The sequence below is a fragment of the Atractosteus spatula genome, unplaced genomic scaffold (genome assembly GCF_055471065.1).
Source record: "Atractosteus spatula isolate fAtrSpa1 unplaced genomic scaffold, fAtrSpa1.hap1 Scaffold_18, whole genome shotgun sequence".
Classification (NCBI taxonomy): domain Eukaryota; kingdom Metazoa; phylum Chordata; class Actinopteri; order Semionotiformes; family Lepisosteidae; genus Atractosteus; species Atractosteus spatula.
This window is the reverse complement of record NW_028296741.1, coordinates 141610-165098: the sequence shown is the minus strand read 5'-3', so window position 1 is coordinate 165098 and position 23489 is coordinate 141610. Positions and strand designations below refer to the sequence as shown.

Below are 23489 nucleotides of genomic sequence, written 5' to 3'. Positions count from 1 at the left end.
CAGAATTAAAAGACAGTCGAGTAAGTTGGTAGAAAAAAAGCACTCCCCCGTCTGGGAATTAACCACCGTCGCACGTGTGACTGAATACAAAAATAGTAGATTAATTTGTGCCCAGTCTCTTGAAGCTTCAATGTGATTATTTTTCCTTCCTTATTTCTTCATTCCCATGAATTTACTCTGTAGTAGAGGAAACGCGAAAGTGGGAAACTGCATGCATTCTTCGTGAGTGATGGATTGTGATCAGTGAGCATCTGCACATGCCTAAGTCTCTTCCATTTCCCTTCGCATCGGGGATGTAGCTCAGTGGTAGAGCGCATGCTTCGCATGTATGAGGTCCCGGGTTCAATCCCTGGCATCTCCAGGTGCTTTATATTACAGTACTCACGTCGCAATCTTCTGTTGAGTGAGAACTCTTTGCTCGTGTTCAGAGAGAGCCAGGTTTACACAATTAAATGCAGGCACACTCGACGTGCTGCAGAGTTGCGCTGCTGTTTTAAATGTACCTCATTTAGTTCTGTTAAATACTAAATTATTTGAACTAATAATTTAGTTCAAATTCAGGAAATCCAGAGATTGCTTCACACTTGTCGTGGCTGTTGCAGAAAACACCTGTTGAATCTCACCCGGGATTTCTTGAGAGATCATTCATCGAGCGAATCCTCCTTCTGAACTCCTCACTAAACTGAAAGCTTCACGAACTTTTCACTACGTGTCCTGTACTGTTACAAGTGCTCTCGTGTAGATGTGAAGCACAGCCACAAACACGCTTTGAACTTTTTCCGTTTGTTAAGCAAAATGCAAAAGAGCATGACAAGTATTGATTGTATAAAATATCCATGGCACAACTCGAGAAAGTACTGAAGGACTACACATCGACTTTTGATGATTACAAGAGATTCAAGAAACACAACGGTCCGCACCTGGGTTTGGATCCTGAACGCTAGAGTTAAAAGAACATAAGCGACGGATATGACCTATAAACTCTCTTAATTGTCTTATAGTTTATGAAATAAAACAATTTCTTAATAATTTCTAACTGTTGATAGACGATTTATTCAATTTTAACAAAATCACAATTGCAAACTTTTTCGGTTAAACTGTTATTCACATACTCTAACGTAGATAAACGTTAGTGTCTTCCGGTGTGTGAGCCAATTTCTCCCAAAAATATTTGTTAGTCTGTCGGGAGGCTGTGCAAGGTGTTAAGAAATACAATTTCTAAAAGACTTTAGAATTTCTAAGCTTAACATCAAGGCAGAAAAAATGCTGTTTTCTCTACAGAAATGCTCTTTAGATTTCAGCACTGTTGCAACTCCCTTTATAAAGGGTGTGCACACATATACAACCAAGGCATTGAAAGTTTTTTTTTAATTATTGTTCCAAAAAATGTTCCATTTGTTTTCTTTTTAATGTTGTTGATTAAAAGATTTTATTAAATGTGAAAAAAATCTGAATGTGAAAAAAGGTCAAAATGCTATTGAAAAAAAAACAGTAATGTGAGGAAAGATGGATTGTGGGAGCCCCTTAACTACCCATGTCATGCTGTATTTCTCACTCATTCTACTGGGAGTGGTGCCGTCGCTTCTGGATAATGTCTGTCAGTGGTCATCCCAGACGGGTCAGGTATGACTGCTCTTCGGCACAAGAGACACGTGACTTGCGAGGATCCCGACAGTGTCGATTTTCGTTCAGAGCCCGGATAGCTCAGTCGGTAGAGCATCCGACTTTTAATCTGAGGGCCCAGGGTTCAAGTCCCTGTTCGGGCGGTTGTGCCGTTCTTAAGTCTCATGTGAATCTCATTCTAAATAGTCTTTTATCTTTCACTCTTCTAGCTGTACTGTGGTTATTTTAAATGTCCATTACTTGTATTTACTGTAGTGTATTTAGTGTTTCATTTCACAAACCGAAAATGTTCAATAGATCTTGTCACTCTACTCCACGTAATCATCTAAATTAAATCACAGTAGAGTACAGAACACGCAGTGAGGAGCTCACACAGTGAGTACTCTTGAATACGACGAGAGGAAAGGCACACTGCACATCTGCAGAACATCACGTCCGAGTTTACAGCGACAGCAGAGGTTAGAAGCGAAGTAGTTTTTTATTACTCGCTCGCTGAACGATCTCTCAAGAAACCTCGGTTGAGATTTAACGGGTGTCTAACGATCACGTTCAAAAAGGTGACGATAAGTTTTTTTTTAATTAGGTAGCCTTAATGGCAACACAGTGTGAGTAATCTTAAAGCAGCTGCAGATGGAGTAGCCGTAATGGCAACACAGTGCTTTGAGTTCGGCTTTTCTTATTTCTTCTGCAGAACCAGTGGTATCGGAATATACTGATCCGTATAAGAAGCGCTTTCGGTTTCTGATCATTTTTATTGAGCGCTGCTCTAAACTTTACATTTGCTCGGGCTAGTTTTCCCCATGAAAAAAAGACATATCCCTAATTACATGATTTTTCATTTCATGATTTTTCTTATCAACGAGTAGAAATAAAATATATACTTCATTATAAGTACCACAGGCAAGATGGCTGGTGGTCTAAGGCGTTGCGTTCAGGTCGCAGTTACCCCTGGAGACGTTTGTTAAAATCTCACTTCTAATAAAGAGGTCTTTCTCGTTAGAGTAGAAACGATAGAAGCCTTAAGCGGGAAAAAATATCACAACATCTCGCATTTCACGTGTTCAATGTTAACTGTCTCAGTGGTTGCCTCGGTGATTGATGGCTCTTCTCCCTCGCAGGGTGACGGCAAACGTCGTCAGAGAGGGAGTCTCCCACGCACGGCTTTTCTTTATCAAGAGCTGAGACAACAGAAACAGACTTCAAACTGACATGAATTACTTCTTGGGCGTTTATGATCGTCTTTAAAACCTGAGAGCAGGTGAAAAAGTCTTTGGAAATGAGGAAATGACTGCTGACAGTAAACAGAGATGACGCTCAGCTGCAGATAAGCGCTCCTGGTTAGTATAGTGCTGAGTACCCCCGCTTGTTGCGCGGGAGACCGAGGTACGTTTCTATGACAGGGCGCTGGTTTAATTTTTTAACAACCTGACTTCACTTAAAAAGTGTGTACTGTGTACTACGTTTCGGACTAGTTACTGCGGTAGAATATGGAGATCATCTCCAGCTTTGAGCTCAACTGCAACAAGAAGTCATGCTAAATGTAGTATAGTGAGTAGAAATCGCGAGACAACAGAACGAGAGAGTAGAAGGCGGGGATATATGGTGTAAGGGCGTGATCTGTGTAGTTAATAAAGTAGTTAAAATAATATAAAAACGTCTCTTTATTAAAATACACATTTATGGCGACGAGAGATGAGTGCTTGACGGACTCAAAGCGAGCAGAACACTGCAGATTTTAGTTCTCTTGCTGGTAGAAACGAACTTTTGAATTTTCGGACTTTTCGTTTAGCTTGCGCCATGGAAGATATGGCAGCCGCGCCGAGAAGCTTTGCTTATGCCCAGCTTTTTCCACCGCTTCCACTGAACCTCGGAGCTCCAGATTTGTATACGGAATACAAGATATGGATGGAGTCGTACAGATTTTTTTTTAAACAGCCAGTGGATATACAGAAGCTCAGGATGCCGTGAGACGTGCTACATTACTGCACTGTATCGGGGCTCCCGTGCAGCGGATTTTCGCCAACCTCCCTGGAGAAAAAGGTACATATGAACAGACTGTAGCTGCCTTAGACGCGTACTTTACACCGCGGAGAAATGTGGTTTTGGAACGGCATAAATTTAGGCAGAGAACTTAGTCTCAGGACGAATCTGTTGATGTTTTTGTGACTGCACTAAGAGGACTGGCTAAATCTTGTGACTTTGGAGTATTGGAAACTGACATGTTAAGAGATCAACTTGTGGAAAATGTGCACATAAGAGACTATAAATTGCTGCAGGAGGAAGGGCTGACTTTAGAAAGAGCTCTTACAGTCGCTAGATTCATGAAGCAGCTCAAGCAGAATCAAGAATGCTTTCTGACTACAGTGACACTGAACGGGACGCTCGCTCAAACTTTACAAATAAAAGCCGAGCAGCAGGACGCAGTCATGCTAGAGAAATAGAAGAACAGGGGACGGCTGACATTACATGTTACAGGTGCGGACTAACAATGCACAAAGCAGATAAATGCGGAGCGTGAACAGCAAAATGTCTACACTGTAAGAAAACAGGACATTATGCACATGTCTGCAGAACATCACGTCCGAGTTTAAGGACAAGTATCCCTTTTATTGTTGTTGCTGCCTCCAGGCGATGTAAACCATATTCAGAAAAAACTAATTTGAACAACATTATTCCCTTGTTTCCTTGAAGGCGCGGTGGCCAAGTGGTAAGGCGTCGGTCTCGTAAACCGACGATCGTGGGTTCAAACCCCACCTGTGCCTGTTTCATCTGTCACTGCTTTCCTTTAGTTTCAAAGTCTTAAAAAAACTCGCAATGTAGGGGTCTCAATAGTAAGAGAACATAACTGTCGCCAGTGATTGGTATTCTTGCATATCCTACATTGTTTTTTAGTCGACAAAGCTTGTCTCTCTTCACACCCATCTTCCGAATGATCACCTCAGCATTGGGAAGGAACGTGCGCTTGGTACAGCCCCTCACTTCATGGTCTGATCACAAACACATCGGGTGAGCTTTCAGTCCAGGTTGGAAGTAACGTTCGAAAGCACAAAAATTCTGACTTAGATACGAGAAGACCGTGTTTTTTTAAACGATAAAATAATATACTGCCTGCAAGACTATGTCAAGTTCAAGTTTATTGTCATTATACTCATACACAGGTATATGGTATAACGAAATGCTATTTAGCTAGCTCTCGGACATAAGTAGTACAAAGAAAAAAACACAACAATACAATTGTATAACAAAAGAAAGACAGAGACAACAGCCGATGTGCAAAAAACAACAACAGGCAGTGTGCATAACAACAAAAAGGTAACAGGTGATGTGCAAAAACATGCATCAAAAGAATGAAATAAAGGGATAGAAATAATGGGGAGTGAGCTTTTGACATGTATGGTAGAGGTAGATTCAATGTGTGTTTGGGTTTTTGGTAAGAAAGAAGGCACTGTGAGGTTCAGATCATAGGTGAGAGGTGAGGTGAGAGTGAGAGAGGCTGGGAGTTTAATAGTTTGATAGTGCGGGGGTAAAAACTGTTTCTGAGTCTGGTACTCCGGACCCGAATGCTCCGGTACCGTTTTCCATGTCATGCTAAACGCCACAAATTGTGTTCGTCCAGTCGTATCAATCGTCCTAAAGTTACAGAAAATCGGATGCAACTGGTACAGTCAGCACCCATTTCTTCAAGATAGTGGAGCGGTTTAAAACAGCAAATTTACGGTTTTGTGTCTTTTAATCTTTGTGTTCCGCTCTCCAAATAGAGGCACGGGTTCAAATCCCACTCCCGACATTCAGGCGTTTTACCTTGTCTTTTTTACCTGCCTTTACAGTATTTCAGTCTTGTTGTGCTCGCTGACAATCACAGTACAAGGAAAACGGAGAAACCGCTTTGGAAAAACATAACAGACAGAAAAAAGCTTCGTAAGCACGTGAATGTGATTAGCAGCAGTAAGGTATGCATTCAAATGTTTAAGGCAGATTTATAAAAGCAGCAGAAGAAAGGTGCAGCACAATGCAATTTGTGAGAGTTCGCTGTTTTTTATGCTGCTTGGATTTCTTTCAAGCCTATGAAGTGACCCCCGTTTTATTTTCATTTTCAAACTTCAGAACCGAATAACAAAAAGATTTCATGTGTGACAGCATTCCGTTGCAAATACCGTTTCCACGATGTATTCAGCGACGGGAATGAATTATTTTATTTAGTGCTGGCTCAAATGCGAGGAATTTCAGAAAAACCTGGAAAAGCAACGCTTGCAGTAAATGACAAATTTAAAGCGTGTAGTCAGCATGAACAGAACAACGCAATGCTCTGTAAAAACGATCTGAAGCCGCAATTGCTCTTTTATCTCGGGCAGTTCATTCCGATACGATGTTTCCGCAGTATAAATGAAATGCCGAACTCCAAACATGTTGTTGCCATTATTGTTACTCCTGCTGCTGTAGTTTTAAGCTTTAATCAGTGGGTATGTAATGTTGTAAAGGGGCTGGACTACTTTGTTCAGTCCAAATTCCATTATGTGAATTTATGCTTTTTTAATATAAGCATTAACAATACAATGCGTGCTCAAAAACCGTTACTTATTAGCTTAAGAAGCGGCAGTGTTTTGACAAAGTGTGGTATTCGAACAGAAAATGCTGAAGTGTTTAATACTTGCTTGTGAGCAGATCTCCCTCGATTTAGACAAACCCTTGTTCGGCCGATGATTTCAGATCAAAATCTGAATCAAGTGGAAAGAAAGCTGAATTACGCTGGGTACTGGGTATCACTGTTACGCCATCAGGTCATGCTAGGAGGATTGGCGGGATCAAATTGACACAGAGGGACCCAATGTGGGGGCTGAACCCACAGTTCTGAGATTAAGAGATTCTTGCTCTATGGACTGCGCCTATATAACTCTGGTGCTACAGCAGTAATGTTTCTGGGTGTGGATGAACATGACATAATAGACTGACAGCAGGAACACGTGACAGTATCGCTATATTTGGCTGCAGTATATTGTGTTGAGAGCAGCAATAACTTTCCTGCAGAGATGGGAGTGCCTTTAATACAACTCTTTCAATCAGACAGAGTAATAGGAACCGACCTCAAGTTTCGGCTGTGGATCCATCTGCACATGGGGGAAGAGACAGTAAAATAGCGACGAAGAAACAGAAAGAATTGTGCTCACTGCAAAATAGGAAAGAAAGAGGTGTTAGGACACGTAAAACAGCTTGGCGATAATTTGCAGCGACAGTTTTATGTTATTTAGTACACAGATTTCTCTTCATGTTCCTTAAGATGTGTAATTTGTATGTTGGTTGTATGAGAACAGTTTATTCTAAAGTCCTGTCAATTAACAGTGGAGAGCTACCTGGTGCACGTCTTCAAGAAGACTCTTTTCAAGGTGATTACAAGTTTCTCGAACAAATCTGCGTCATATTTTTAAAATAGTTTAGCTAATGAGCAACGAGACTATAAATGAATTCTCCCACCCTCCATTCGAAGATAAAACTCCATGTGCGAGTCGAAGTTTCCTTGAAGCTACAGATGTTCGTCATTATTGGATATCCCCGGTGATATTGACTAAGGAGCTCAATTCTTACGTGCTGTAGTTCAACGTGCGCAAAACACTCATATCCCCTGCAAATATCGGCAAAGTCAGTGATATTCTCAACAATTTGTGCCATTGCAATTCGTGCAATTCGTGCCATACTTTTTCGCAATGTATTCTGACAAGCCAAGATCAGAGGGTCATATTTGAAAATTGGTGCATTAAAATGTCTTGTACTTCAGGATTTTGAAAGTCTATTACATTGTCTCTCACACCTCGGTGTCAGAATTGTGAGACGTTTTTATAATCAGGGGGGAGGGCCGTAGCAATAAGCAGAAAGCACAATCACCTTTTTCCCAGTGCAAGTCCATGTTATGGTGAGTTTTTAAAATTGGTTTGCGATTTTTTAAAATATATTCCATACAAAAATATAATTTGGACAGTCGCTATTTATTTGGATATTCCCTTTCACTGAGGATGTCTACAGTATTCCAGCCGAATTAGTACTGATCAAAGAGAGCCATCTACAGGCGAAAGGCGACATAACATCACAGCAGCAGCATTTAAGGCGGAACGAAAAACGCGAATAAGAAGCCATCTTCAGCCTTGTAGCAGACCCTGGGAGGCACGCTCAAAATATTCATCTTTCCCAGTACTTCAGAGTCATATTTAGAGCGCTTTACTGCAATTTTATGTGATTGATAGGAGATGTGAAGCCATCGAGCCTGTACTGCCATTTCTCATGCTTTCTCTCAGTGTCGGAGCTGCAATTGCGTGTAAAGGAGGCGACTTGAAAATGAAACGTGTAATCACCTTACAGAGGGTCTTCACGACGGAGTGCGTCAGCTAGTTCTCCATTATTGTCAATTTACTGGACTTCTGAAGAAACCTAGCTACAACGAAAATACAAACTGCACAGTTTAAGGCACATGAAGAGAAATCAGTGTGCTGATTGACTCAAAAAATGTCGCTACAAATAATCTGCCAGGCTTATTTACTTGTTCGACCACCTCCCTCCGTCCCCCTTTGCTGTTAGCACAATTCTTTCAGTTTCTTTTCTTGTATTTTCCTTGCTTTTTTAGTGTTCCCCATGTGGAGATGGATCCACAACCGAAACTGTTTTCACCCTGTGTTTCTGCAGCGTCAGTCTGTATAAGGATCAGAACTTGCCCAGCTCCAGTGGCGCAATCGGTCAGCGCGCGGTACTTATACAGCAGTGCATAGCGGAGTTATGCCGGGGTTGTGAGTTCAAGCCTCACCTAGAGCAGTGTTTTCAGCTACTGAAAGCAACTGTCGAGTTTAGATACTCTTAGGTATTTGATGGAGATAAACTAACATCAAATGAACAAGTAAAGGTTTATTTTGAGTCACAATCAAAGAAGGCTCCACAGCTGAAACATTATGTTTCCTTCTCTTTTCAGCATGGAATAAACCTTGACTTTTCCTTTGAAGCCCATGCATGCTGACGCAGCTCCCTACTAAAATTACCATCAGCTGTGTACCTCCAACTGACCTGTACACAAATATATGAGAGAGGTCTACTGTGATGAGAGGAGCACTGAAGACTTGAAAAAGCTCTCGCATTAGATTCTGTGTTTTTGTTGTTCCCCAGATTTGTTTTTAATGTTCTTTTTCTTTTGAAGGTGTTGCGTTTGTTTTTTTTTCATAGTTGTTAGACTACTACAGGGATTTACCTAGGTTCCTGAAAGATTCTCGTTTTGTGTTTGTTGTGTTTTCGGGTTACAACATTTTTTTTTCTATTGATAGGACCCCACACATTACTATGGGAGTAGTTAACTTTAGTTCTTACATTGTACCTGAAATTACCACATAAACAACTACTCTGTTTCCATTTTTTTAAAAGGCACAAGTGAAGTTTGTTTTTCCTTGCTGCTGATTGGTAGCTACAATGGGTCAATTGCAATAAACTTATATACAATAAACTCCGCTGAAATTTGTCAGCAGCTCTGTACTAAACCTGTTCTCGATTGCAACAAACCTAAAATAACAGCTGCTGCCCATTAGATGTTACTGCATTAGGAGTCTAGCTTAAGCCACCTCTTCATAGGTTTTAAGCAACTCGGTAGCGGACTAAGCAGAACAATTGATCACATTAGAACTGTCTTGAATGTAATGGAAATAATGTACTCATTAATTAACAAGCTTATGCACCACTTGCTTGAAAATTATTATTATATTTAACTAAAATTGCTTTCCAGACACCACAAATATTCACAATGAATGTTATCATAACACATTTTTAGTAATACAAGTGTTATTTATTAATAATTAGGTTCCATGTATATCTTTATTAATAGCTGTATTACAAGTAATGCATATACAGTCTTTATTACAGTTAGTTTTCAGTTATCCTGGGTAGGGAAGAGAATGGAAATTAAGGAAATAAAAATTTAAAGGGCTTAAGTCTTCAATGTGTTCTGTCATAGCTGTGTGTTGTCACATCTGTCATATCTGGGTGTTAATTTAGTATATTTGATGTATTATTTATTGTGATTTGACACTACACTTGTATTTGACACTACACTTCTCAGGAGAAAGCAGTACAATTTTTTTTTATTTGAGGGTACAGAAATTGTATTGTATGGCCAGATGTAAGGTTACGTTAAGAAACCCTTATTGTTACCTTTTGCAACGTTATTTATTTAAGACGGTTCTTCAGAATAGTGTCCCTTACGTATCTGTGACTGTGGTCCAACAGTAACGGTGGTGAAATAGCTGGAATGTGTGGGAAGAAGATGGAGATGGAACAGGAGGTTTATTCAGTCAATAGAAAGGTTGTGTAGGACTGAACACACTGCGGTTATGGTACTGGGTTTAAGAGCATTACGATCCTACAGTCTCCTGATCCGTAATCAGATGCGTTATCCAATGCACCACTGGCCCTTGTACCGCATTCCTCAAGTGCACCACTGTGAGCTTGAGCCGCTACAATAATACATCGCCCCAGTCCAAATTTTCTCAATTAGGTGCAGGTTTTCTATGTGTATTTAGTTAATAAGTCTTTCATTTTGTCTGTTTTAAAAATTACATCTCTTTAAAACGCTGAAATTCACTGTAGCGGCGAGGCTTAATAATAAGGCAGAATTAAGTGTTTCTGAGCTTCCCAAATGAGGCCCCATTTCTCTGTTCAACTCTGTGGTGCAGCCACAGAGAGACCATTAGTGCAGGGTGATTTAAGGTCCTAGGACAGCTCCCAAAGGGGGATGCACTTAGCTAAGCCTGGCTGTCATGATCAATGGTCATCCATTGGCGCCTATCTGTCTAGGGAGTGCCAGATGGACATCTGGACTGCATTCCTAGGTGTCAGGAGTAAATGACTCATATCTCACCTTGATCAACCAATCAGGGACTGGTAGGGCTGAGTAACCCACGTGGAACTCTGATGCCCATGGAACTTTCAGCCAATCAACGAGCTGAAGTTCCTCCAGGTAAAAACGAGATTCAGTAAGATTCAGAAGGGATTCTGGAGAGGATTCTGTGGACTATTCTAAAGGGAATTCAAAGGAGAATTCCAGGGCAGGACAGCCCAGGAGCAGAAGGCTCCCAAGGGCAGGACATTCTCGCAGCGCGCCTCCTGACCATCCTGAGACTCAGCCCAGACAACCACGGAACGGCCAGTGTGTCCGAGTGCCAGAACTCTCCTTTGTTCTAAGAGTCTAGAGCGGAGGTTGCCAGAGAATAACCAGAGGATCCACCCGAGGTTAGCGCCAGCAGCAGGCCTCGTGAACAGGTCGGAACTGTGGACAGCTGAATCACTATTCAGAACTAGCTCTTCATCAGGACCGAACCGGTCCTCTTCCTGACTTGCTGGGACCCACAGTCATCTTTTCTCCTGTGCGCAAACTTTGCTAGTTAAAGCCAACACTAACTAGCCGGTCAGTGAGCATCAGCAGCGCACCGTCGCAAGCCGCGCAGCACAGCATGGCACACAGCCAGAGAGTGCGGATTGGACAGTAACAGCCTGCAACTGTTTCTTTGAGCCTGCAGGAGATATGAATCCCCAAAGAAATTGGATGAGTATTCAACTTCAATGCATTACAGCTCGAGAATTCAATTGTTATCCAAACCAGTTGATATCAATTTAATTCCTAAGAGTTATGTACTTGTTTTGAGTATCTAATGTAGAAGTTATAACCAAGTTCATTTACGAAACGGTCTAAATGAATGATATACTGATCGTATGTCCTCTTGATGTGTAACTCTTCGTAACTAAATGAATATATATCTTTTGTATTCTGATAACCCTCTCGATAAGATCTGTTAGGTTATGCATATTCTATGTATTAATAAATGTATCCTCGTGTATTAGTACCTGTGTGTGTGCGTTGTTTGAGTTATGTCGCATGGTTGGGTTCTAAAGCCATCAAAAGAATCAACTTTGTGATTTACTGCTACAATTAATAATTGTCTCAGTAAATGCCCAAACCCTACAGAACTGGTGCCTTCAGAGAGCCACAACGTTACATATTTGGCGTCCCTGAGCCGGTTTTCTCTTACATCACACATGAGGGAATTCAAACGAAAGAAATCACAGAAAAGATATCGCGCTTAAAAAGAAATCCAGAGTGGAGACGCTGGTGATAGAAAACAGAGCTTCATACGATGCATGAGATGCTTTACCTCTGAACTAAACTCGGCTCTTTAATCGTGTTAGGAAGAGTGAATAGTCAACAGTGTACATTTTAAAAATCAAAGCAAGACAATGAGACACGAAGAGAATTCGGAACACAAACCTCTCCTTCATCGTTTAATGAGCTTTTGATGAACGTCTAAATAAAAGACAAATTCACTATTTTCACTTTGTGATTAAAAAAACATTTTTATCACACGTTAAGCATTCCTGATGGTGTCGAATGGTTCTCTTTTCTACCCTCATCATTTGAGAATCCCCAGCTAAAATATCTTTTTAAACTACAACAAAATTGCAATATTTTGAATACTATTTAAGTTTACATAGTCACATTCCAGGTGATATTGACTTAGGCGCTCAACTATTAACTTCTTGGAGTTTGACTTGTGCCAAAAGTTTGAAATCTCTGCAACTATCAGGATGCTTAAGGACATCCAAAGAAACCCCATCACATTTAGGGGAGACGGTATTGAGGTCAGATTAATTTGAAATGCGTCTGTGGGGACTTTTGATTTACCAACGTTATGTTTTACTGAAGGATACGATGACTGATTGTGCCATAGAAACTAACGCACGTCACCTTTTTTCTACATTCACAGGTTTTTGGCTAAAGACAAAAAAATCGTTTCATTTCTTGGCCAGCTGGCAGTAATTCCTCTGCACCGACAAGAAAGATGACTATTTTATCTTTTGCAATTTGTATGGATTTTTTAAAAAAAAGTTGTTCCAAAAATTAAATGAACACTTCCATTAAATTTAATGTAGAAGCATGTTGCCGTCCATAATGATAAACTGTGCAGCAAGACAGGAAGAATGGCACCACTAGGATTCAACCCAGGATCATCTGTTTACAAGGCAGGCGCTTTAACCACCTAAGCCACAGCACTCACTCATCCTAGTGTTAATCCCACATCAGCAGGGTCAGCTTGTCTGCACACCCGTCTCCATTTGGTGGTTTGAACCAAATCTTTGAGCTGACGTTGCCATTAAATGCGACCGAGAATACTCCAACGGGCGTGCCGCTACACCTGCCGTTGGAGAACTAAGCCACTGCACTGGCATCATATATATCCCTTTTACAGCCACTTGGACACATCTCAATTGCTCTGAGACACCTGCATTCAGTGTGCGCTGAGCCTGCTCGCTGAGCAAGTGACGAGAAATGGCTTATGTCCAAGGAGCTCAATATGCTTTTTATGTTCAACGGGGTGTCCAATAAGCCTGCACTGACACGCAGCACTTGCTCTGTGGTTTGACATCTCCCAAGGTAAATGTTGAAATTGTAGGTGGAAGAGGAAAATTACCCTCGTGTACGTGGAAGCAGGTGTGCCTGCATTAATACAGCTCCATCGAGCGGAAAAAGTAACACAAGAACTGCCTTAAATTAAACAGCAAGTTTCTGCGGCTGAAAACAGAAACTATTCCCTGTGATAAGTGAACTCACAACCTCAGCATAACTCCACTATAAAAGCACCACAACCTGACCAATTGCGCTACTGGAGCAGCACAGCACAGTAGCACATTTTCCTCAGTGCACTCAAACAGTGCTTCTTCCCTAGCCTACCAGCTTCAAGACTTTTTTAAATTGATCAAAGATTCATTGGAAAAGGTTTGTCGATGGGTCAGGTGGGAATCACACCCAGATTAACTGCTTGCAAGGCAGCTATGTTCATCATTATACCCAGGACTGGCGCCAGGGGAATGATCTGTAGGGAGGGGGGGGTCTGAAATCCTGAGGGGGGCAGTGATATTTCGGTTTAAACGGAGCCATTGCAACCATCCAAGTGAATTCTCGCAAGCATGCCACTGATTAGTATTTCATGTTAGAAGATAACGACAAGCAATCTGGTATTTAGTGATGGAGAACAGTTCCACGTTCATCAGAACTCACGTGATTATTTTTTCCTGGAGCATCAACCATATGTGTTCATTTTTGCAACAACATCAACGGTAACGAGGTTCTGAATCATTAAGAAATCATTGTAAAACCAACAGAAAGTACAAACTTCTATAACTACAGTCCTAGTTATATAACGATTGTAAGTATGAGGATAAACTACTGCAAGGCATTGGTCCACCTGAGCAAATAAGGTCATAATAATGTTGACACCCAAAAACATAGACACTATGTAACGTGCTGTTCCTGGATGGATAGCCCTCCTGCACATCAAACAGTCTGATGTAGTAACTGTGAATTCGGGGTTAGTGTAGTTATCTGACCATTGACAAAGTACAACTATTTTTTACGGCTCAAGTTAAGTAAGTGAAAGTGTTCAAAAACTTTTTATCCAAACCTTTTATCCAAAACTGAGGGGGGTGGGACTGTTCAGCTGAGGGGGCGATTTTGGCATGCCAGTAACATTTTCACAAAACATCCAAGAGTTACGAAAACACTTACTTTGTGTATAAAGTACATTGTGTACACACTGTAAGTTCAGAACGCGAGAAATACTGCTCAATATGGGATCCTGTCCAGGAATATCAGGGCTGTAAGGGGGTCAGATCTATAGATGTAGTAAACACATTAGTGGAGACAGTGTGTCTGCTCTCTGTGTGAGAGCCGGACAGGAAGAATAATCTGTGGTCTGGGAAGAAGAAACCCTCGTTGGAAGAGCGGCGCTTCTCACAGGAGAGAATGAAAAAAAAAATCTTTTTCAGGGACGCTGATTTTTCTCCTTGCGGGAATTAAAAGCCCTTATGGGGAGTGACCTCGTGGTGCAACAGTAGTGCATCTGATACCACATCAAAAGGTTGTGTGCTCAAATCATGTCGAGATCGGCTGATGTATGTTCAGGTTCAGCTGGTGCCGAACCTGGAAATTAGACCATGCAGTTTGATTTTATCTGTACACCACATAGATAATCTAAATGAAATAACAGAGCAGTACAGGACACGCATTCAGGAAATTACACAGCAAGTCATTTTGAACAAGACAAGAGAAAAGGCACACTGCACATCCGTGAAACATCACATCCGACTTTAGAGACAGTTACATCACAGAATGGAAGTTTCAGGCCCCTTTTTCATTACAGGTTCAAACTAACCTGAAAGTTACAGAGTTTTAGGTCACTTTTGTATTAAAAAGTGTCTGAAGCCTGTAAATATAATTTGCCCTTTTTTAAATTGTGGATGAAATCCACTCCCATGTACCAAGACCTTACAGTATATTCATGTTAATTAAAATGACTAACGCTATTGGACATTAGCTGGTGCTTTTTGTAACGATTTGCTATTTCATGCTGGAAAGAAGGAAACCCGACCAACGTTTGCTTTCAGGTGTGGTTCATTCACATAATGGACATCTATTTCTGAGTAGTCTGATTTAAAATCACACGAACCCGGTAGAAGTCGAACCTACAATCTCATGATGCAAAAGCAGACGCGTTATCCATTAAACCACTGGCCAATCATGTAACTGAATGGCACCATGGTGAGTTCAGCACTGCAACTAGTAATACACCATCCCATCTAAAATTTCTAAGTGAGAAACGTGTTTTCTACATTTTCATCAGTTTTAAAATACCATCTCTTTAATACAGACAAAGGGTTTGTGTGTCACTTTGAAATTCTGATTGATTTAGAATTCAAAGAAAAAGATGTTTTCTTCAACAACGCAGTGAAATTATGACATCTTCACTCTACTTCTCTCTTGTAGTAAAGCAGACCTTGCAGTGTGAGCATTTGCTACAGTAAATTAGGTCATGTATCATGTTAAATCACTTCTTCAAAACCAAACATTTCCTGGTGCACATTTTCTCCATGAAAAAAATACATTTTTCTCTTACATGCTTTCTCGTTTTTTTTCCATCAGAGTACAGAAAGAAGAAAAAAGGGAAAAGCAGTGTCGCAAAAGAACTCCGTCACCCTTGGGAGATGTCAAGCTCATCGGATATGAAAAGTGCCCAATAAAAGCAATTTCTCTTCATTTATCTTAGCTTCAGGGCTGCTATTATGTGTGAGGAGGCAACTATCTCAGCCAGCAGACTCAGCGCTTACTGAATACAGGTATGTTTTGAGTGTCATGCTGATCGTCTTATAAATGCAAAGGAAACTTTTAAAGCTGATAAAGTAATTTGCATGTGGCTACAACATCCCTGGAAGAGAGATTTTATCAGTTGCACATAATCAGTATTTTTTACTTTTTGTGCAGCACTGGAAATATATTTTTTACGTTTTCTTAAGAAGATCTCATGAAGTATTGCCAGGACCTACCTTCAGCACTCAATAGCGATATTAATGGAGTAGAAATGTAAGATAAATTGATGATCTGAGCTAAAATAGTCCTTACGCGCCTCCTGTAACAGTGTTCGTATTCATAGCAAGTAATATTCTTTTTCAACCCCAAATGTTGCTAATGCATTAAGCTTTGTGCGACCATTAGAGGTTTCGGTAGCTTCTGGAGAGCGCACTTTTCCAAACTGAAACCTATTAGAACATTATTTAAGGTACACCATGTCCCGGAATCGTTCATCGGGACTAGGATTAATATCAATGGAAAGTACTTCAAGATTTAACTGAAATATTAAAAGAGTAGGAAAGCATTTAAAATAGAAAAAATCAGTTCAGATGATATTTAATTTTTGAGAAATGGGCACATTCTGTACATCAGCTCAGTGAGCAGTGCGAGGTGCTCTCCTGGAGATGATGTTATATTAGTTAAAATCATGTGATAGTTGAAAAAGCTTAATACTTAGTGAAACAGCCAGCACATATGGTTGCGTTTGTGATTATGTTACTTCTCTACTATAGCAGCATCGATAAAAGACCCTCTGAAAGCAGTAAAGCACTGCACAACTGAATTCATTGCTATTTGGAGAAATCCACAAACTCGTGTTTTTCATGTGCTTTAAAAGACAGCCATACTCACCGACAAAATAACGACACTGCAGCTGATTTTTTCCGAAGCACAGTTGACCTTTCTGAGCCAAATGATGAAGCTCACCCAGTGAATACTATAGCAGAAGGTGGAGGAAAGTGAGACTTTGTAACTACTGCAACCACAGGAACAACTGCAAGAAGCAGAATCAATTTCCCATCGAATGGTGGTGTTGTCTGAGGTACGTGATGTAAACGCGTGCAGAGAATCCCACAATCTCTTCAAAACTTGGACAAAGTATTTCTGATGGAGCGCTGTGCACAAAGATTGAATAAGCTTTGCTCCTGCCAATGATTCTGCGTGAAAAACCACAGCATTCAAGTTTCACAGACAAATGCACCATGCCTACAAAACCAATTTTAAAAACAATTGCAGCACACTACGATTCACACTGACTCAAAAGTGATCACGGCAGATGTTGTTCCCTGCATAATGCTGAAGGGACCAAAGAGCATTGCTGTTGGGAACACAAAATGAGGCTTTTTCATGCCTTGATGTTAAGCTGACAAAGACTATCTTGAAACACCTAGTTCAGTCTCTCGACAGACTGTCAAGCAAAGCTTTTACCCATTGAAGTCGCAATAGAAGGAAGGTCTTAACCCACCAACACTGAGCAGCGGCAAGATTCAAACCTAACCCAGCGAAGAAAATGGAGCACAAACCCAGCACATAGACCACCCAGCCACACTCCCAACACCTTACTCTTTTGGAGAACATCGGGTGGGTTCAGCTCTTGTTGTGCGACGCGTGGAAATGACTGCATCTTCGTTTTCCGAGATGTTTCCTATCACATCTTTGTCAGCTCTGAATATAGTGCTTCTTTGGAGCAGGCTTCAGACCTTTTATTTTATTTATAAAGGAGGGCGCATTCAGAAACATGTAATTTCTGTTTTAGAAATGCTTTGGGCGGTGTGTTTTATATAATGCACAAACAGTATTCTGATTGTATACTGTAGACCTGTGTTGCAATCATACAGGATGTGACTGGGATTCTGAAATGTTTCTTGAAAAGGTATTCAGGGCTGCTTGAATCTATAATAAAAAAGTGACCCGAAACTTCCAACCTTCCAATAACTGATGTCGCTCTCCCTAAACCTGTACGTGATGTTTTGCAGATGTGCAATGTGCCTTTACTCCTGTATTTAAAACAACCTCTGTTGTTGGGCGGAGTTGAAGGAGAACTAACTGCATAGAAAAAGTACGTAACGATAAAATATTTCTGCGCGTGAAACACATCAATCGTTCAGCATTTCTAAAATGTTTAATTGAATTGACAAAGAAATCCTCTCCTTAAACTTCGAAAAGGATTATCTGTTGAGCCAGCAGACGAAACACTGCAGGTGCCGTTTCTCACAGGTGTTTGAAGTTGTGGATAACATTTAGCAGGTTTGTCACCGTTGCTTAGCTGGTTAAGACGCCTCACTAAAAACCAGGAGACCCTGGGTGCGAATCCCAGCGGTATCTCTTCGTAGACAACAGGCCACTCATTGTCAATATTTATGGAGCTTAATTTAAAGACAACGGGAGAAGCATGAGTTACAGCTTTCTGTAGCTGTTTTGTATCGCAATGGTGAGTGCATTGGACTTCTAGGCCTTGATTGAATGAAGTCATTCAAAGGTTGTGGGTTCGAGTCCCACCAGAGTCATGTATCATTTTGATTCAACCTTTCAAAATCCTCTAGGGATTGGTGTTGATCAAGTCAAATAAAGGACTTCTTAAGAGTCCACAGTTGAAAATGAACCAGCAGCCACAAGAAAGAAATTAGCACTGGACTGTGATCACATTACTCCTGTCCTGGAGTCCTTGCACTGGCTTCCTGTCAACTTCAAAATCCTCATGCTCACCCATAAGGCTCCCCATGGCTTGGCACCTCAGTACCTGTCTGGGTTATCGCCCTACTCCCCACCTCACAACCTTCGCTCTTCTAATTCTGGTCTCCTATCTGTTCCCCCGTCCATCTACACTCTATGGGTGACAGGGCCTTCTCCTGTTTTACCCCAAAGCTCTGGATCTTTATCACCGAGGATATCAGAGAGTCACCTTCTCTAAACTCCTTCAAATCCAGACTCAAAACCCTCTTCTTTAGAAGAGCCTTTAATGAACTATTCTTTACCCCTCTGTTCCTACTGTATTTAATACCACCATCTATTGTCTCCTCTAACTGTTTATTCTCATCCTGCTTATCTTGTGTATTTTTTTAACTTTATTGTTGTGATTCTGTAAAGCGCTTTGAAAAGCCAGCTTTAAAGGTGCTATATAATGTAAAGATTATTATTATTAATAATGAACAGTGCATTTAACATTGAGCACATGCGGTCCTTCTTTGCAAAGGATTGCAAAGGTTGGGAATTAGCTTTTCACTCGTGTTGTTGAAGACCATATCCTGGCTTTGTTGCAGGAAATGTCTGGATGCCATCACCAGATCAAGGAGAGGATCATGGTTTTGGGAAGTCTTCTTGATGCCTGACACTGTGTGTTTCCTGGTTGTAACAGGTGTCATTCTGGACCTAAACAACAGAGAACACCGTTGAAATCGCTGAACTGCCTAGCGGACACTTTGTCGCCTTCTTCTGACCTGCACTTAATGCGATTCTCTGAAAACGTGGCACATTATATCTGTGCTACCTTTATGGAGGGTGAGCACACTCATAAGAATCATAGATTCGATCACAAGCATCTAAAAATGAGCATGAGAAAATGACATCACGCTATAAGGCTGAATGGCACAAATTCTCCTGTTCCTTCTGCAGCAAATATGTGTTTTTTGCTTCTTAACACTGAGATAGTTGGAGATATTTGGCAGCAGTGGGATTCCAACTCACAACCCCAAAGAGACTAGAGCTTTAATCCAGCTCTAAATTAAAAACTGGGTGACTTGTAAGGGCTGGTAGGAGAGGAAAGGAATAAATGCTTCTTTTTTGGACTAATTCTTTATCTACTAAAAGAAGGAAAGATATATTTGATTATTATTTTTTCACCAGTTGTTTTGATCAAATTATTGTAAATAAGTGCCATATTAAGGTATAATATGTACATGAATGTCATGTCTGTGTCGATTATGGCAGCTGAGTATCGCTGGAGGACAGTTCATCATGAGTGGATAAGCCTGCATAATGAGGGAGAAGAGATTGGCCTCTCTAACACAGTGTCCAGTGACACAGTGTCCTACTGTTCTCTGCTAATGTAGAGGGTGAATGTTTATTTAGGTGAATGTAAGGTTTCATTCTTGTAAAATATTTCCGAGCACTTTTTTTGTTGCTTTAAAAAAATCTTGAGTGACACATACCTTCTGTTTTACTGCACTACACTTCTCCAGAGGCCAGTTAAGCACACAAGGATCCTCAGTCAAACAAACACTGCAATCGCTTGATAAACGCCATTTCTCATCCTTTCTCTTAGTGTCGGAGCTACTATTGTATGCAAAGGAGGCGACGTGACAATGAAATCTTAAAGAGAGTCTTCATGAAGGTGTGTGTCGGCAAGCTCTCCACTGGCAATTGACTGGGCTTGTAAAGAAATCAATCTCATTCAACAACCATACAAATTGCACAGCTTAAGGCACATGAAGTGAAATCTGTGAGCTGATTGACACAAAACAATGTCACTTCACATTATCTGCAAAGTTGTTTTGCTTGTCTGACCACCTCTTCCTACTTTACAGTGAGCACATATATTTCAGTTTCTTTCCCCCATGTGGAGATGTGTCCACTGCCAAAACTGGTGTCTGATTATTTAAATAATCTGTAAAACTGTTACATGACTTCATCTAATTGTAAATGTATAAGACGGTCTATGAGACATTTGTGAGAGTAGCTGAATCCCAGAGCTGGTATGGAATCACACACAGACAGGTCTTCTGTGTGATCTGAGTCCCACTGCTCAGAGCTACAGACTGGTCAAATGGTCACTATTGTAGACACGACCATCGGACCATCGGCTACAAATAATCAATATACTGATCATAGAGTCACTATTGGTGTTTATTACATAAATACTATATATAAATAATAAGATAATTCCACACTCATATGTGTTATAAAACATTTATAAACATTTTGGGTGGCTGACATACAGTAAAGAAAGTAATACTGAAGGGCTGGAAGTCCTGAAAAGCGTTAATAGAACCTTCTTGCTTTCGACCTGGATCAGAGCCCACAACTGCCAGATCAGTGACCCCTGAGCCCAGTTCACAGAGAGGAGAACCAGGAGCTCTTTTATGTCTCTAAGAGGGCTGGGAGGAAGGATAAAAGGGGGAAAAGTGACATGAGTCCAGGCTGTTCTGTCTGATATTGTTCATGTAGCAGCACTGATTGTCTGAATATCTTCTGGTTCTGGATTGTGAGGATAGAGAGCAGTACAGAGTTGAGATCCTGTCTGAGTGTGAGTCTGAGCTGTGAATCTGACTGAGAAGAGAATAATGATTTTTTATTCTGCCTGAGAATTTTCCTGAGAATTTTTCCTGAGAATTTTTCTTCTTTTCCAAGTGGTGTTACACCTCCTTCAGAAACTCTGCACAGACTGCCAGAGTGACAGAAGAGGAGAGAGAGATGGACAGATAAGAGCACATACAGCAAGAGACACATACATCTTGATTTACTTTGAAGCAAGTGTTCATTTCTTTTCTGGAACAAGTTGTTTCTGAACTTCAAGAAATTCATACAACTTCTGAAAGATAAAATACAAATCTTGCTTCTCAGGACAGAAGAAATGCTGCAAAAAAATGCCAGTGATTTGTGAAAAGCAACCGGAATGTGTCCTTGTGCAGCTGTTAAACAAAGGGCTGGTGGGTCAAACGCACTCAGGGATGCGCTTCAGATTGTGATGATTTAAACAAAATCTCCACTTAAAATTGAAGGGATTTCTTCGCAAACCCTCTTGAATGTTGCAGGAAATCTTTGTGTTTTACTCGTGTGCAACTACAACAAGTAAACAATTAAGTACCTAAGTCAATGTCCAAGAAAACCATCTTCACGTGTGGAATTTTTCTTTAACTGGCTGTTGGGAGAATTCATCTATACACCCGTTGTATCCTTAGCAAAAATATTTTAAAATTAGTACACAGATTTGTTGGAGAACTTGACAATCCTTGACAATCATTATTAAATGAGCATTGTACAAATGTGCGTTGATATTTTTAATATGTACCTTAATTGTAATATATATATACATAATTGCTTTGATATGGATGTTCATTTGAAGGAATTGAGGAAACTATGAAGGATCGCAGAACAACCAAAGATACACTTGGGCATCTGCTATTGGTAAAGATGAAAGAGTACCTTAAGTGTAAAGCTTGCATACACACGAGAGAAAAAAAAACAGTGTTAATGCACTTCATTAAATTGATGGTGTGCTTATCAATCGTGCATAAAGTGTACATAGCAGAGGATGGTTTCGATCCATCGACCTCTGGGTTATGGGCCCAGCACGCTTCCGCTGCGCCACTCTGCTGACACCTGTCATGTGGCGATTCAACACAACTGCTCTATCTTTGCTTTCTAAAAGTGCGCCCGAGATGAAAAGTCTAAACGGTAAACGCAGACGTCATTTTGAGGACTTGGTCTTTTATAGTACAAAACATCACCCGCTGCTCTACATGGGCGTGTCTTCAATATCGTTGAGAACCAAACCTTCTGCTTTCCGAGGCAACTGATTCTTTCGTCGTTAATTCCCAAATCTTCAATGAGAATCAGTGAAACGAAAATCAAACACATGTACACACTCGCGTCCTAACTTGAAAGAAAAATCTACACCCAGTTTATAATACTGAAAATGATTCAGGAAGTACAGCAAAGTTCTAAAACCAGCGAATGCATCTGCATACATAAAATGTCAATTTTTCAAAAGTAACATCTTCAGCTTTGAAAGATTGTCATCCATATATTTTCGTTTTTCTCTTTTTTTACATAACACGCTTTCGAGAAACAAACTGTCTTTTAATTAACGCTTCATTAGAAAATGTGTATCTTGGTTTGCTAAGTTAAAATCGGCACATCCCAGTGGGCAAAAGATGTAGAATATACGACTATTAAACGCATACCTTAGACGTGTAAATGTGCTCCGTAACTGGTCTTGAATGAAATTCTAATATACGTATATCGTTATACGTCAATTAGACATCTATGATTATATGTTTATTATACATAAATGGTTGGAGTTCTATTATACGGATAAATTTGGAAGACTATAATACATATATAGTTAAAGGTCTATTATACATCAAAGAAAGATTTTTATAGGTGTAGAAACTAGTAAATAAAGCCAATGATTTGTTTTAGAAATGTATTCTTAAAATATACAATTATTCACACCTGAAAAATATGTAGTTCAAATTATAGATTATATACAATATTGTAATCAACAAATGTCTAATCATCATAAAAAACACAACTAGTAAACTTCAGTTACAAATTCTAGTAACATGGCAATATATATATAGTAATGACAAACACAAACTAATTACATGAACACGCTAATATTTAACTCAAAACCACATTTCGATTCAAATATAAATTTTAAAATTTACAACTTCTTTATTTCCACGAAAATATTATTAATGTAGCACAAACGCTACTTTCTAATAGACAGAAAGAAACTGTTTGTTTTGTGTCTCATGGTGATCCTCCTCTCGATACTAATGAAATGTTTAATATGATCTCTCGAGAATAAAAAAGGAGTCAATTTCCGACTGGAATGATTGATGCCCCATCAAACATTTTGTAATATCCCTGGAAGTTTATACAGTAGAATCCTGGTTCATGGCTTAAATTCAAGGTAAACAAGACTAAGGAAACGAGTTGGAAACTTGAT

The 23489-nt window shown here is 40.2% G+C and overlaps 4 non-coding genes across 4 annotated transcripts; all 4 read left to right on the top strand.

The window, feature by feature from the left end:
* Nucleotides 1-289: 289 nt before the first annotated feature.
* On the top strand, nucleotides 290-361 carry trnaa-cgc (transfer RNA alanine (anticodon CGC)). The gene has a single exon. It is a non-coding gene; the product is annotated as a tRNA-Ala (tRNA).
* Nucleotides 362-1693: 1332 nt separating this feature from the next.
* On the top strand, nucleotides 1694-1766 carry trnak-uuu (transfer RNA lysine (anticodon UUU)). Its single transcript has one exon. It is a non-coding gene; the product is annotated as a tRNA-Lys (tRNA).
* Nucleotides 1767-4313: 2547 nt separating this feature from the next.
* Nucleotides 4314-4385, top strand: trnat-cgu (transfer RNA threonine (anticodon CGU)). The gene has a single exon. It is a non-coding gene; the product is annotated as a tRNA-Thr (tRNA).
* A 3939-nt stretch (nucleotides 4386-8324) lies between these two features.
* trnai-uau (transfer RNA isoleucine (anticodon UAU)) lies at nucleotides 8325-8418 on the top strand. The gene is made up of 2 exons: nucleotides 8325-8362; nucleotides 8383-8418. It is a non-coding gene; the product is annotated as a tRNA-Ile (tRNA).
* Nucleotides 8419-23489: the final 15071 nt, after the last annotated feature.